The sequence below is a fragment of the Arachis hypogaea genome, chromosome 11 (assembly GCF_003086295.3).
Source record: "Arachis hypogaea cultivar Tifrunner chromosome 11, arahy.Tifrunner.gnm2.J5K5, whole genome shotgun sequence".
Classification (NCBI taxonomy): Eukaryota; Viridiplantae; Streptophyta; class Magnoliopsida; order Fabales; family Fabaceae; genus Arachis; species Arachis hypogaea.
In genome coordinates this window covers 69,971,313-69,988,425 of record NC_092046.1, presented here as the reverse complement: position 1 = coordinate 69,988,425, position 17,113 = coordinate 69,971,313, and the positions used below count along the sequence as shown (strand labels likewise).

Below are 17,113 nucleotides of genomic sequence, written 5' to 3'. Positions count from 1 at the left end.
GTTTTCGAATATTATATAGTAAAATAGGGATAGAGATACTTATGTAAATCATTGGTAGAAATTTCAGATAAGCGAATGGAGATGCTTTTCGTTCCTCTGAACCTCTGCTTCCCTGCTATCTTCATCCAATCAGTCTTACTCCTTTCCATGGCTGGCTTTATGCAAGGGCATCACCGTTGTCAGTGGCTACATCCCCTCCTCTCAGTGAATAATATGCTCACGCACCCTGTCACGGCACGGCTATTCATCTGTCGGTTCCCGATCATGCTGGAATAGGATTCACCCTCCTTTTGCGTCTGTCACTAATGCCCAGCACTCGCGAGTTTGAAGCTCGTCACAGTCATTCAATCATTGAATCCTACTCAGAATACCACAGACAAGGTTTAGACCTTCCGGATTCTCTTGATTAGGAGATCTAAGAGATACTCATTCTAGCTTAATTCATGTAGAACAGAAGTGTTTGTCAGGCACGCGTTCATAAGGGAGAAGGATGATGAGCGTCACACATAATCATCACCTTCATCACGTTCTTAGGTGCGAATGGATATCTTAGAAGAGAAATAAGAAGAATTGAATAGAAAACAGTAGTACTTGCATTAATCTTTGAGGAACAGCAGAGCTCCACACCTTAATCTATGGAGTGTAGAAACTCTACCGTATGAAAATACATAAGTGAAGGTCCAGGCATGGCCGAGATGGCCAGCCCCCTAAACGAGATCAATAGTCTCCTAAGATGAACAATGGATTAAAACTGAGACCAAAGATGCCTAATACAATAGTAAGAGGTCCTATTTATAATAAACTAGTCACTAGGGTTTACATGAGTAAGTAATTGATGCATAAATCCACTTCCTGGACCCACTTGGTGTATGTTTGGGCTGAGCCTGAGTGTTGCACGTGCAGAGGCCATTTGTGGAGTTGAACGCCAGTTTCTGTGCCAGTTTGGGCGTTCAACTCTGGTTTTGGATCCTTTTCTGGCGCTGGACGCCAGATTTGGGCAGAAGGCTGGCGTTGAACGCCAGTTTACGTCGTCCATTCTTGGCCAAAGTATGGACTATTATATATTGCTGGAAAGCCCTGGATGTCTACTTTCTAACGCAATTGGAAGCGCGCCATTTTGAGTTCTGTAGCTCCAGAAAATCCACTTTGAGTGCAGGGAGGTCAGAATCCAACAACATCAGCAGTCCTTTTTCAACCTCTGAATCTGATTTCTGCTCAAGTCCCTCAATTTCAGCCAGAAAATACCTGAAATCACAGAAAAACACACAAACTCATAGTAAAGTCCAGAAATGTGAATTTAACATAAAAACTAAAGAAAACATCCCTAAAAGTAACTAGATCCTACTAAAAACATACTGAAAACAATGCCAAAAAGCGTATAAATTATCCGCTCATCAGGAATAGAGGTAGATCAAGCCAAGGTAGAGGTAATTGAAAAATTACCGCCACCTGCCAATGTAAAGGCAATCAGAAGCTTTCTGGGGCATGCATGATTCTATAGGAGGTTCATAAAGGACTTTTCAAAAATTGCAAAACCTCTGAGAAACCTGCTAGCTGCTGACACGCCATTTGAGTTTGACACAGAGTGTCTGCAGGCGTTTGAAACCCTGAAAGCCAAGCTGGTTACAGCACCAGTCATCTCTGCACCTAACTGGACATTACCATTCGAATTAATGTGTGATTCCAGTGACCATGCCATTGGTGCAGTGTTGGGACAAAGGCATAACAAGCTTCTGCACGTCATTTACTATGCCAGTCGTGTTCTAAATGACGCACAGAAGAATTACACAACCACAGAAAAAGAGCTGCTTACAGTGGTTTATGCCATTGACAAGTTTAGATCCTATTTACTAGGATCAAAAGTGATTGTGTACACTAACCATGCTGGTCTTAAATATCTACTCACAAAGCAGGATTCAACACCCAGGCTCATAAGATGGGTGTTGCTTCTGCAAGAGTTTGATATAGAAATAAGAGATAGAAAAGGGACAGAGAACCAAGTAGCTAATCACCTGTCCCGGTTAGAACCAGTGGCTGGGGCGTCCCTCCCTTCCACTGAGATCTCTGAGACCTTTCTGGATGAGCAACTCTTTGCCATTCAGGAGGCACCATGGTTTATAGACATTGTAAATTATAAAGCTGTGAGGTTCATACCCCAGGAGTACAACAGGATGTAAAAGAAAAAACTAATTTCTAATGCAAAGTACTACTTATGGGATGAACCATATCTCTTTAAGAGATGCGCTGACGGAATGATCCACAGATGCATCCCTAGAGAGGAGGCACAGAAGATCCTGTGGCATTGTCATGGATCACAGTATGGAGGACATTTTGGAAGTGAGCGAACAACCACTAAAGTCCTCCAATGTGGCTTCTATTGGCCTACTCTCTATAGAGATGCCCGAGAGTTTGTGCGTAACTGTGACAGTTGCCAAAGAGCTGGTAACTTGCCTCATGGTTATGCCATGCCTCAACAAGGGATCTTAGAGATTGAGTTGTTTGATGTATGGGGTATAGACTTCATGGGTCCTTTTCCACCATCATACTCAAACACTTACATTCTGGTGGCAGTAGACTATGTATCTAAATGGGTGGAAGCAATTGCCACACCCACTAATGATACCAAGACTGTGCCGAAGTTCCTCCAGAAACATATTTTCAGCAGATTTGGTGTTCCCAGAGTACTAATCAGTGATGGGGGAACCTATTTCTGCGATAAACAGCTATACTCTGCTATGGTTCGATATGGAATTAGCCACAAAGTAGCAACTCCGTATCATTCACAGACAAATGGGCAGGCTGAAGTCTCTAATAGAGAACTAAAGAGAATTCTAGAACGGACTGTAATTGCCCGTAGAAAGGATTGGGCAAGGAGCTTGGATGATGCTCTGTTGGCATACAGAACAACATTCAAGACTCCTATACGAACCTCTCCATACCAGCTTGTGAATGGCAAGGCTTGTCATCTGCCCGTGGAACTGGAACATAAAGCCTACTGGGCAACCAGATTCTTAAACATGGATGCTAAGTTAGCTGGTGAGAAAAGATTGCTCCAGCTAAATGAGCTGGAAGAGTTCAGACTCAATACTTTTGAAAATGCAAAAATTTATAAAGAAAAAGCAAAAAAGTGGCATGACAAGAAATTGTCATCCAGAGTCTTTGAGCCAGGACAAAAAGTTCTACTATTCAACTCTAGGCTCAGATTATTCCTTGAGAAATTAAAATCCCGGTGGAGGGGACCATATGTGATTACAGGAATGTCACCATATGGATATGTTGAGCTTCAAGATATTGATTCTGACAAAAAGTTCATTGTCAATGGACAGAGAATCAAACATTATCTTGAAAACAATTTTGAGCAAGGATGCTCAAAACTGAGGCTTGAATGAAGCTCAGTAAAGGTCCAGCTAAAGACAACAAAGAAGCGCTTGCTGGGAGGCAACCCAGCCATTCCTAAGATTGGAACCTTCGTGGTATAGGCTAGAATTATTGGCGGCCATTCCTGAGATCCGGAACGTCTAAACCTTGTCTGTGGTATTCTGAGTAGGATCTGGGAAGGGATGGATGTGACGAGCTTCAAACTCGCGATTGTTGGGCGCGTGACAGACGCAAAAGGATCAATGGATCCTATTCCAGCATGATCGAGAACCGACAGATGATTAGCCGTGCGGTGACAGCGCATTTGGAATGTTTTCACTGAGAGGACGGGAAGTAGCCATTGACAACAGTGATGCCCAACATAGAGCTTGCCATGGAAGGAGCCTTGCGTGCATGAAGAAGAAGATAGTAGGAAAGCAGAGATTCAAAAGACAAAGCATCTCCAAAGCCTCAACCTGTTCTTCATTACTGCATAACAAGTATTTATTTCATGTTCTTTTACTTTTTACAATTAAATCTGAGAATTATTGATATCCTGACTAAGAGTTACAAGATAACCATAGCTTGCTTCAAGCCGACAATCTCCGTGGGATCGACCCTTACTCACGTAAGGTATTACTTGGACGACCCAGTGCACTTGCTGGTTAGTTGTGTGGAGTTGCAAAAGTGTGATTGTAATTTCGCATACCACCCCACCCAAAGTTTGGGTGGTTCTTCCAACCTGGGTTGTATGTCTTAGAGTGTGGATTATATGGTGGTCTGGATGAATTGTTCACATAATTGGCTTGTTCCCAGTCACCTTCAGATTCTGGAGCATTCCCTTCTTGTTGAGAAGTTTGGTCTTGAATGACTGAGGCTTGATTGGCCTCCATCCTTTTGGTTAGAGCTGCTATTTGAGTTGTAATTGCCTTTTTCTGAGCTAACAAAGCATCTACAGAGTTGAGCTCTAGCACTCCCTTCTTCTGAGTCCTTTCTGAAGCATAGAAATACTCATTTTCAGCTACAGTCTCAATGACATCTATGGCCTCTTCAATGGTTTTCTTTTTGATGAATGAGCCTCCTGAAGAATGATCCACTGTCTTCTTTGCTTCATAGGATAAACTCCCATAAAAGATATGTAGTTGTACCCACTCATTGAACATTTTAGGTGGGCATCTTCTTGTCAGATCTTTGAATCTCTCCTAGGCCTCATAGAGTGTTTCTCCATCTTGTTGTCTGAAAGTTTGCACCTCAGCTCTCAGCCTGTTGATTCTTTGTGGAGGGTAAAATCTTGCAAGGAATCTCTTCACGACCTCCTCCCATGTAGTTAGGCTATCCTTGAGGAATGATTCCAACCACTTTGCTGCCTTATCTCTGAGTGAGAAAGGGAACAAGAGTAGTTTGTAGATGTCAGGGTGTACCCCGTTGGACTTTACAGTATCACATTTCCTCAAGAATGTGCTGAGATGTTGATTAGGGTCTTCTTGGGCACTTCCTCCATATGAGCGATTGTTCTGAACAAGTGTGATGAGCTGAGGCTTCAGCTCAAAATTATTGGCATGAATTGTTGGCTTTAGGATGCTGCTGCCACAATTTCCTGGGATTGGGTTGATGTAGGAGCCTAAGACTCTCCTTTCTTGCCCATCATGATTGACTGGGCCTTCTCTGGCATGGTTGTGAGCTTCTTCTTCATGGTGGTTCTCCATATTATCCTCCATGTTTGTTTCGAAATACTCTTCCTCTTCCTCAGCACCAACGACTCCCTTCCCTTTTGCTTCCCTCCTTAATCTAAGGAAGGTCCTCTCAGGTTCAGAATCAAAGGAAGTTGAAGCCCCGCTTCTTCTACCTGTCATACAACCAACAAGGCAAAAAGCAAGGAAGAAAATGAATGAAGAAATTACTCTTGTTAGAGTGGTTGTTAGTGTGAGTGGTACAATTAATCGAACAGTTAGAAGAGTGGAAATATGGATGATGAATAAGAATAATCAAAGAAGAAAGAGATAGAACTCAAAAATAAAAAAAATGAAAGACGCTAAATAAAAGAAACTAAAATAACAAGGAATTTAAATTGCTTAATGACGCGACAGAAATTGGCGAGTTAAGAAATTATTATAAGAGATACGTTGCAAGTATAGTTCTCAACCAACCAAAATTCCGCTTATCAATTTAAAAGGGTTGTCACAAAATTAGAATTAAAATACTGGGAGTATGAATCCCAGGTCGTCTCCCAACGAGTTGTAGAAAGATGTGCTATTTTATTAATCATATGTTTTCCAAAAGGGTTTGAGTTTGATAGACAGGAAATTAAATCAGAGAAATTATGTAATTTAAATAAAAACCTTGACCGAGAGTAGATTAGTTGGAAGCCCTATCCTTGATGGAGTTCTCTCAAGATCAATTGATAATTGAAGGTTGTCTGCTCAGTTATCCTTTACTAGATAATGGAAAGTCAAGCAAGTTGGAAGTCAGTTTCTATTCACAAGTTCTAATCCTCTCCCTTGCGAAGAGGATTAATGTCAGGGATTAGATGGTGACCCAACACTAATCCCAATTATAATTTCACTCTTGAGCATCCAACTCACGGTCCTCCTTTCAATCAACTCCCAATCAAGTTATGGAACTACTCGCTCATTATAATTGTGAAATTCATGAAATAAGAAAGGAAAATAAAGAAAGACATGATAAATAATAATCAAAGGGATCAATAAAAATAAAAATAGTTCTTGTATTAATAAATTCTAAAAATAGTTCAAGAGTAACTCTGAATAAAATAAGGATATGAAAGAGTAAGTGACAAGTAAGGAAACAAACTAGAGTGATGAAGTCTTGATGGAGGTAATAACTCTTCTTAATATCCCAATCCAAAAATTAATAAAATCAAAATCCTAAGAACTATGAACGTGTAGAGAGAAAAACCTAGAGGAGGAGTAAAATCAGATCTAAAACTCAAAAGTATGCGGAATGAATGTTGTCTTTTTTTTTTGTCTCTGCATGTTCCCTGGCTCTAATCTGCTTTTCTGGGCTGAAAACTGGCTCAAAACAGGGCCCAAATTAAAATCACCCCAGCGAATTCTGAAGATTTTGCAGATCATGCACGTCACGCGATCGTGTCATCCACGCGTTCGCGTCATCTAGCGTCTTGCCTTGCCACGCGTGCGCGTCGTCTACGCCTTTGCGTCACTTGTGCAGTTTCCAATCCATGCGCTCGCGTCAAGCACGCGAGCGCGTCACTGTAATTTTCTCTATTTCGCGCGGTCGCGTGAGTCATGCGTCCGCGTCACTTCTCGCTGGTCATCTCCTCAATTTCTTGTGTTCCTTCCATTTTTTGCAAGCCTCCTTTCCAATCTCCAAGTCATTCATGCCTTATAAAGCCTGAAACACTTAACACATAGATCACGGCATCGAATGGAATAAAGGAGAATTAAAATACATAATTAAAAATCTCTAGGAGGCGAGTTTTCAACCATGGAGTAATTTTGGGAAGGAATTGTAAATACATGTTAATTTAATGAATAAGTGGGTAAATATTTGATAAAACCACGCAATTAAACACAATATAAACCATAAAATAATGGTTTATCAACCTCCCCACACTTAGATATTAGCATGTCCTCATACTTAGTTGAAGGAGATAAAATAAATGAGTAGGAACATGTAAAACTCATGCAATGCAACCTATACATATGAATGCAACTATATGATTCTTTGTCCACTTGGTTAAAAGTAAATAAGCTCTTCAAGACAATCACAAATCAAATTCCACTAATTCAATTCTTATATAGTAACAACAGATAAAAATGCAAGAAGGTAGCTCATGAAAGCAGGGAACATAGAATTTAAGCATTGAACCCTCCCTGATTATGTATGTACGCTCTAATCTCTATAGTGTATAGGGTAATCACTCTATCCTTCTCTAATCATGCTTTCTAATTTTTGTTCTTCACCTAACTGGTGCACGAAATTGTGATGTCCAGGCTCGAACAATCCCTGGCAATGTGAGCAACTTGGTACGCGTAATCGTGATTACACTTTAATGATGTAAAATTCATGGCTCTTTCTTTCCCTGGCAGTGGCGCCAAGAACATGGTGCCAATACCATGGTTCACAACTTCGATACAACTAACCAGCAAGTGCACTGGGTCGTCCAAGTAATACCTTACGTGAGTAAGGGTCGAATCCCACGGAGATTGTTGGTATGAAGCAAGCTATGGTCACCTTGCAAATCTCAGTTAGGCAGATATAAATTGATAATGGTGTTTTCGAATAATAAATAATAGAATAGGGATAGAGGTACTTATGTAAATCATTGGTAGGAATTTCAGATAAGCGAATGGAGATGCTTTTCGTTCCTCTGAACCTCTGCTTTCCTGCTATCTTCATCCAATCAGTCTTACTCCTTTCCATGGCTGGCTTTATGTGATACATCACCACTGTCAATGGCTACTTTCGGTCATCTCTCGGGAAAATGATCCAATGCCCTGTCACGGCACGGCTAATTGTCTGGAGGCATCACCCTTGTCAATGGCTTCATCTTATCCTCTCAGTGAATAATACGCTCACGCACCCTGTCACGGCATGGCTATTCATCTGTCGGTTCTTGATCATGCTGGAATAGGATTTACTATCCTTTTGCGTCTGTCACTAACGCCCTGCAATCGCGAGTTTGGAGCTCGTCACAGTCATTCATTCATTGAATCCTACTCGGAATACCACAGACAAGGTTTAGACCTTCCAGATTCTCTTGAATGCTGCCATCATTCTAGCTTACGCCACGAAGATTCTGGTTAGGAGATCTAAGAGATATTCATTCTAGCTTATTTCATCTAGAACGGAAGTGTTTGTCAGACACGCGTTCATAAGGGATAATGATGATGAGCGTCACATAATCATCACCTTCATCATGTTCTTGGGTACGAATGGATATCTTAGAAGCGAAATAAGATGAATTGAATAGAAAACAGTAGTACTTTGCATTAATCTTTGAGGAACAGCAGAGCTCCACACCTTAATCTATGGAGTGTAGAAACTCTACCGTTAAAAATACATAAGTGAGAGGTCCAGGCATGGCCGAATGGCCAGCCCCCCTGATCTAAGAACCAGGCGTCCAAAGATGCCAAATACAATAGTAAATGGTCCTATTTATAATAAACTAGCTACTAGGGTTTACATGAGAAAGTAATCGATGCATAAATCCACTTCCGGGGTCCACTTGGTGTGTGCTTGGGCTGGGCTTTGAGTGTTACACGTGTAGAGGTCCTCCTTGGAGTTGAACGCCAGTTTCAGTGTCAGTTTGGGCGTTCAACTCTGGTTTTGGCTCCTTTTCTGGCGCTGGACGCCAGATTTGGGTAGAAAGCTGGCGTTGAACGCCAGTTTACGACGTCTATTCTTGGTCAAAGTATGAACTATTATATATTTCTGGAAAGCCCTGGATGTCTACTTTCCAACGCAATTGGAAGTGCGCCATTTCGAGTTCTGTAGCTCTAGAAAATCCACTTTGAGTGCAGGGAGGTCAGAATCCAACAGCATCAACAGTCCTTTTTCAACCTCTGAATCTGATTTTTGCTCAAGTCCCTCAATTTCAGCCAGAAAATACCTGAAATCACAGAAAAACACACAAACTCATAGTTAAGTCCAGAAATGTGAATTTAACATAAAAACTAATGAAAACATCCCTAAAAGTAACTAGATCCTACTAAAAACATACTAAAAACAATGCCAAAAAGCGTATAAATTATCCGCTCATCACAACACCAAACTTAAATTGTTGCTTGTCCCCAAGCAACTATAAATTCCAAACTATCAATGAAACATAGCTTCAATCCTATGAGTGGGACTTATAGCTTTTTTGCCTCTTGAATAGTTTTGGCATCTCACTTTATCCATTGAGGTTCAGAATGATTGGCATCTATAGGAACTCAGAGTTCAGATAGTGTTATTGATTCTCCTAGTTCAGTATGATGATTCTTGAACACAACTATTTTATGAGTCTTGGCCGTGGCCCTAAGCACTTTGTTTTCCAGTATTACCACTGGATACATAAATGCCACAGACACATAATTGGGTGAACCTTTTCAGATTTTGACTCAGCTTTGCTAAAGTCCCCAATTAGAGGTGTCCAGGGTTCTTAAGCACACTCTTCTTTTGCTTTGGACCTTGACTTTAACCGCTCAGTCTCAAGTTTTCACTTGACACCTACACGCCACAAGCACATGGTTAGGGACAGCTTGGTTTAGCCGCTTAGACCAGGATTTTATTCCTTTAGGCCCTCCTATCCACTGATGCTCAAAGCCTTGGGATCCTTTTTATTTGCCCTTGCCTTTTGGTTTTAAGGGTTATTGGCTTTTTGCTCTTGCCTCTTGGTTTTAAGAGCTTTTGGCTTTTTCTGCTTGCTTTTTCTTTTTCTTTCTATTTTTTTTCGCCTATTTTATTTTTTTTTCTGCAAGCTTTGTTCTTTGCTGCTTTTTCTTGCTTCAAGAATCATTTTTATGATTTTTCAGATTATCGAATAACATGTCTCCTAGTCATCATTCTTTCAAGAGCTAACAAATTTAACATTCTTAAACAACAACTTCAAAAGACATATGCACTGTTCAAGCATACATTCAGAAAACAAGAAGCATTGTCACCACATCAATATAATTAAGCTAAGTTCAAGGATAAATTCGAAACTCATGTACTTCTTGTTCTTTTGAATTACAACATTTTTCATTTAAGAGAGGTGATGGATTCATAGGACATTTATAACTTTAAGACATAGTTACTAACTACTAATGATCATGTAATGAAGACACAAACATGGATAAGCACATAACATAGAAACGAAAAACAGAAGAAATAAGAACAAGGAATGAATCCACCTTAGTGATGGTGGCGTTTCCTTCTTGAGGAACCAATGATGTCCTTGAGCTCTTCTATGTCTCTTCCTTGCCTTTGTTGCTCCTCCTTCATTGCTTTTAGATCTTCTCTGATTTCATGAAGGATGATGGAGTGCTCTTGATGTTCCACCCTTAGTTGCTTCCAATAATTGTGTGGAAGAAAATGTATCCCCTGAGGTATCTCAGGGATCTCTTAATTTGCAGTCAAATGTTCTACCACTGAGCTATAGACCCTTGATGAAAGCTTTTGTCTTCCCTTTCCTCTTTCTAGAGGTTTCTCTGGCCTTAGGTGCCATCAATGGTTATGGAAAAAAACAAAAAAGCTTATGCTTTTACCACACCAAACTTAGAATGTTGCTTACCCTCGAGCAAAAGAAGAAAGAATAGAAGAAGAAGAAGATATGGAGGAGATGGAGGGATCTGTGTATGGATGTGAGTGGTGAATGGAGAACAGAAGGGATGGTCATGAATGGAGAGAGAGAGGGTGAGGTGGGTGGGGATCCTGTGGGATTCACAGATCCTGAGATGATCCTGTGGTGACCACAGATCTTGAGGTGATCCTGTGGTGTCCACAGATCCTGAGGTGTCAAGGCATTTACATCCCTGCACCAATTTAGGCATGCAAAATGCCCTTGCACATAACTCTGGGCGTTCAGCGCCAGGTTGGTGCCCATTTTGGGCGTTCAACGCCCATTTGCTGCCATTTCTGGTGTTGAACGCCAGAACCATGCTTGTTCTGGGCGTTCAGCGCCAGGCTGCTGCCCATTTTGGGTGTTCAGCGCCAGAACCATGCTCTGTTCTGGCGTTTGAATGCCAGGCAGATGCTCCTCCAGGGTGTGATTTTTCTTCTGCTGTTTTTGATTCTGTTTTTGATTTTTTTTGTTTATTTTGTGACTCCACATGATCATGAACCTATAAAGACATATAACTAAGAAAAATATAGTTAGATAAATAAAAATTGGGTTGCCTCCCAACAAGCACTTCTTTAATGTCAATAGCTTGACAGTGGGCTCTCATGGAGCCTCACAGATGTGCAGAGCTTTGTTGAGACTCTCCAACACCAAACTTAGAGTTTGGATATGGGAGTTCAGTACCAAACTTAGAGTTTGGTTGTGGCCTCCAAACACCAAACTTAGAGTTTGACTGTGGGGGCTCTGGTTGACTCTACTTTGAGAGAAGCTTTTTCTGCTTCCTCTTCATGGTTACAGAGGGAGATCCTTGAGTTTTAAACACAAGGGAGTCCTCATTCTATTGAAGGACTATTTCACCTCTGTCAACATCAATCACAACTCTTACTGTGGCCAGGAAAGGTCTTCCTAGGATGATGGATTCATCCTCTTCCTTTCCAGTATCCAGGACTATGAAATCAGCAGGGATGTAAAGGCCTTCAACCTTTACTAATACGTCCTCTACTTGTCCATATGCCTGTTTTCTTGAATTGTCTGCTATCTCTAATGAGATTTTGGCAGCATGCACCCCATAGATTCCCAGTTTCTCTATTACAGAGAGGGGCATGAGGTTTATTACTGAACCAAGGTCACATAGAGCCTTAAAGATCATGGTGCCTATGGTACAGGGTATTATGAACGTTCCAGGATCCTGTCTCTTCTGAGGCAATGTCAGTTGATCCAGATCACTTAGTTCATTAATGAACAAGGGAGGTTCAACTTCCCAAGTATCAATGCCAATAATTTGGCATTCAGCTTCATGATTGCACCAAGAAACTTGGCAGTTTTCTCTTCAGTAACATCCTCATTCTCTTTAGAAGAGGAATACTCATCTGAGCTCATGAAGGGCATAAGGAGGTTCAATGGAATCTCTATGGTCTCTAGATGAGCCTCAGAGTCCTTTGGTTCCTCAGAGGGAAGCTCCTTATTGACCATTGGACGTCCCAGGAGGTCTTCCTCCTTGGGATTCACGTCCTCCTCTCCTTCTTTTGGTTCGGCCATGGTGCTTATGTCAATGGCCTTGCACTCTCCTTTTGGATTCTCTTCTGTATTACTTGGGAGAGTACTAGGAGGGATTTCAGTGATCCTTTTACTCAGCTGGCCCACTTGTGCTTCCAGATTTCTAATGGAAGATCTTGTTTCATTCATGAAACTTACAGTGGCCTTAGATAGATCAGAGACTAAGTTTGTTAAATTAAAAGTATTTTGTTCAGAGTTCTCTGTCTGTTGCTGAGTGGATGACGGAAAAGGTTTATTATTGTTAAACCTGTTTCTTCCACCATTATTAAAGCCTTGTTGAGGCTTTTGATCCTTCCATGAGAAATTTGGATGATTTCTCCATGATGAGTTATAGGTGTTTCCATAAGGTTCACCTAAGTAATTCACCTCTGCTATTGTAGGGTTCTCAAGATCAGAAGCTTCTTCTTCATGAGAAGCCTCTTGAGTACTGTTGGATGCAGCTTGCATTCCATGCAGACTCTGAGAGATCATATTGACTTGCTGAGTCAATATTTTATTCTGAGCCAATATGGCATTCAGAGTATCAACTTCAAGAACTCCCTTCTTCATAGGCGTCACATTACTCACAGGATTCCTTTCAGAAGTGTACATGAACTGGTTATTAGCAACCATGTCAATGAGTTCTTGAGCTTCTGCAGGCGTTTTCTTTAGGTGAATGGATCCACCTGCAGAAGTGTCCAGTGGCATCTTTGATAGCTCAGATAAACCATCATAGAATATATACAGGATGGTCCATTCTGAAAGCATGTCAGAAGGACACTTTTTGGTCAACTGTTTGTATCTTTCCCAAGCTTCATAGAGGGATTCACCTTCTTTCTGTCTGAAGGTTTGAACATCAGCTCTAAGCTTGCTCAGCTTTTGAGGAGGAAAGTACTTGGCTAAGAAAGCCGTGACCAGCTTATCCCAAGAGTTCAGGCTGTCTTTGGGTTGAGAATCCAACCATAATCTAGCTCTGTCTCTTACAGCAAAAGGGAAAAGCATGAGCCTGTAGACTTCAGGATCTACTCCATTAGTCTTAACAGTATCACATATCTGTAAGAATTCAGTTAAGAACTGAAAAGAATCTTCAGATGGAAGTCCATGAAACTTGCAGTTCTGCTGCATCAGAGAAACTAATTGAGGTTTCAGCTCAAAGTTGTTTGCTCCAATGGCAGGAATGGAGATGCTTCTTCCATGTAAATTGGAATTAGGTGCAGTAATGTCACCAAGCATCTTCCTTGCATTATTATTATTTTTGGCTGCCATATCCTTTTCCTGTTCGAAAATTTCTGAAAGGTTTTCTCTGGATTGTTGTAATTTAGCTTCTTTTAATTTTCTCTTCAGAGTCCTTTCAGGTTCTAGATCTGCTTCCACAAGAATGTTCTTATCCTTGCTCCTACTCATATGACAAAGAAGAAGGCACAGAAAAATAATAATAATAATAGAGATCCTTTATACCACGGTATAGGGATCCCTGTGTGAGTAGAAGAAGAAGGGGAGACAAAGAATGTAATATAATGGAAGAAACACAACTGTGAGGATGGCAGAGATGTGAGATGAGATGTTAGGATATGAATGAATAAATAGAATAAGATGGGGGAGGGATAATTTTCGAAAATTATTTTGAAAAAGAGTTAGTGTTTTTCGAAAATGGTTTTTGAAAATTGTTAGTATTTTTTTGAAATTTTTTTTAATTAAAAATAAAAATAAGAATAATTAGTTAATTAAAAAGAAATTTTTTTGAAAAAGAGGGAAGATATTTTCAAAAATTAGAGAGAGAGAGTTAGTTAGGTAGTTTTGAAAAAGTTAAGAAACAAATAAAAAGTTAGTTAGTTAGTTGAAACAAATTTTGAAAAGATAAGAAGTTAGGAAGTTAGAAAAGATATTTTGAAAAGATATTTTTGAAAAAGATAAGATAAGAAGATATTTTTGAAAAGATATGATTGAAATTAGTTTTGAAAAAGATTTGATTTTTTTAAAATCTCAATTAATGACTTGATTCATAAGAAATCACAAGATATGATTCTAGAACTTAAAGTTTGAATCTTTCTTAACAAGCAAGTAACAAACTTGAAATTTTTGAATCAAAACATTAATTGTTTATGTTATTTTCGAAAATTTGATATAAAAATAAGAAAAAGATTTTTGAAAAAGATTTTTGGAATTTTCGAAAATAACTAAGAATTTTGAAAAAGATTTGATTTTTGAAAAAGATTTTAAAAAAGATAAGATTTTCAAACTGAAAATTTGATTTGACTCATAAGAAACAACTTGATTTAAAAAAATTTTGAAAAAGTCAACTCAATTTTCGAATTTGATGAGAGAAAAAGGGAAAGATATTTTTTTGATTTTTGAAATTTTTATGAAAAACATGAAAATTATGCAATGCATGAAATTTTTAGATCAAAACAATGAATGCATGCAAGAATGCTATGAATGTCAAGATGAACACCAAGAACACTTTGAATGTCAAGATGAACATCATAGACACAATTTTGAAAAATTTTTAATGCGAAAAAAACATGCAAGACACCAAACTTAGAATTCTTTAATGCTTACGCACTAAGAATTCAAGAATGCATATGATAAACATGAAAAGACACAAAACAAAAAATCATCAAGATCAAACAAGAAGACTTACCAAGAACAACTTGAAGATCATGAAGAACACTATGAATGCATGATATTTTCGAAAAAATGCAAGATGCATATGCAATTGACACCAAACTTATAACATGACTCAAGACTCAAACAAGAAACACAAAAATATTTTTGATTTTTTTGATTTTCTAATTTTTTTTTATTTTTTTTTCAAAAATTATATGAAAAAGAAAAAATAAGGATTTCAAAATTTTTAACATGAATTCCAGGAATCTTGCATTCTTAGTCTAAAGCTTCAGTCCATGAATTAGACATGGCTCATTAGCCAGCCAAGCTTTCAATGAAAGCTCCAGTCCAAAACACTAGACATGGCCAATGGCCAGCCAAGCTTCAGCATTTAACACTAGAGTATATTGCTCTTGATAACAAATTGCAGGCCTCAGTCCAAATAAATTTAGACATGGCTTTACAGCCAGCTAGGCTTTACATGCTTCATGAAACACTAGAATTCATCTTTAAAAATTTTGAATCAAATTTTTGAAAACATTTTTATAATTTTTTCGAAAACAGATGAGAAATTTTTAGAAATATTTTTGAAAAATTTTTGAAAATAAAATAAAAAGAAAATTACCTAATCTGAGCAACAAGATGAACCGTCAGTTGTCTAAACTCAAACAATCCCCGGCAACGGCGCCAAAAACTTGGTGCACGAAATTGTGATGTCCAGGCTCGAACAATCCCTGGCAATGTGAGCAACTTGGTACGCGTAATCGTGATTACACTTTAATGATGTAAAATTCATGGCTCTTTCTTTCCCTGGCAGTGGCACCAAGAACATGGTGCCAATACCATGGTTCACAACTTCGATACAACTAACCAGCAAGTGCACTGGGTCGTCCAAGTAATACCTTACGTGAGTAAGGGTCGAATCCCACGGAGATTGCTGGTATGAAGCAAGCTATGGTCACCTTGCAAATCTCAGTTAGGCAGATATAAATTGATAATGGTGTTTTCGAATAATAAATAATAGAATAGGGATAGAGGTACTTATGTAAATCATTGGTAGGAATTTCAGATAAGCGAATGGAGATGCTTTTCGTTCCTTTGAACCTCTGCTTTCCTGCTATCTTCATCCAATCAGTCTTACTCCTTTCCATGGCTGGCTTTATGTGATACATCACCACTATCAATGGCTACTTTCGGTCATCTCTCGGGAAAATGATCCAATGCCCTGTCACGGCACGGCTAATCGTCTGGAGGCATCACCCTTGTCAATGGCTTCATCTTATCCTCTCAGTGAATAATACGCTCACGCACCCTGTCACGGCACGGCTATTCATCTGCCGGTTCTCGATCATGCTGGAATAGGATTTACTATCCTTTTGCGTCTGTCACTAACGCCCTGCAATCGCGAGTTTGGAGTTCGTCACAGTCATTCATTCATTGAATCCTACTCGGAATACCACAGACAAGGTTTAGACTTTCCGGATTCTCTTGAATGCTGCCATCATTCTAGCTTATGCCACGAAGATTCTGGTTAGGAGATCTAAGAGATATTCATTCTAGCTTATTTCATGTAGAACGGAAGTGTTTGTCAGACACGCGTTCATAAGGGATAATGATGATGAGCGTCACATAATCATCACCTTCATCATGTTCTTGGGTACGAATGGATATCTTAGAAGCGAAATAAGATGAATTGAATAGAAAACAGTAGTACTTTGCATTAATCTTTGAGGAACAGCAGAACTCCACACCTTAATCTATGGAGTGTAGAAACTCTATCGTTAAAAATACATAAGTGAGAGGTCCAGGCATGGCCGAATGGCCAGCCCCCCTGATCTAAGAACCAGGCGTCCAAAGATGCTAAATACAATAGTAAAAGGTCCTATTTATAATAAACTAGCTACTAGGGTTTACATGAGTAAGTAATCGATGCATAAATCCACTTCCGGGGCCCACTTGGTGTGTGCTTGGGCTGGGCTTTGAGTGTTACACGTGTAGAGGTCCTCCTTGGAGTTGAACGCCAGTTTTAGTGCCAGTTTGGGCGTTCAACTCTGGTTTTGGCTCCTTTTCTGGCGCTGGACGCCAGATTTGGGTAGAAAGCTGGCGTTGAACGCCAGTTTACGTCATCTATTCTTGGCCAAAATATGGACTATTATATATTTCTGGAAAGCCCTGAATGTCTACTTTCTAACGCAATTAGAAGCGCGCCATTTCGAGTTCTGTAGCTCCAGAAAATCTACTTTGAGTGCAGGGAGGTCAGAATCCAACAACATCAGCAGTCCTTTTTCAACCTCTGAATCTGATTTTTGCTCAAGTCCCTCAATTTCT

The 17,113-nt window shown here is 39.6% G+C and overlaps 1 non-coding gene across 1 annotated transcript; it reads left to right on the top strand.

Moving 5' to 3' along the window:
- The first annotated feature begins 12,940 nt into the window (after positions 1-12,940).
- On the top strand, positions 12,941-13,048 carry LOC112724599 (small nucleolar RNA R71). The gene has a single exon (XR_003163754.1). It is a non-coding gene; the product is annotated as a small nucleolar RNA R71 (small nucleolar RNA).
- The last annotated feature ends 4,065 nt before the right edge of the window (positions 13,049-17,113 follow it).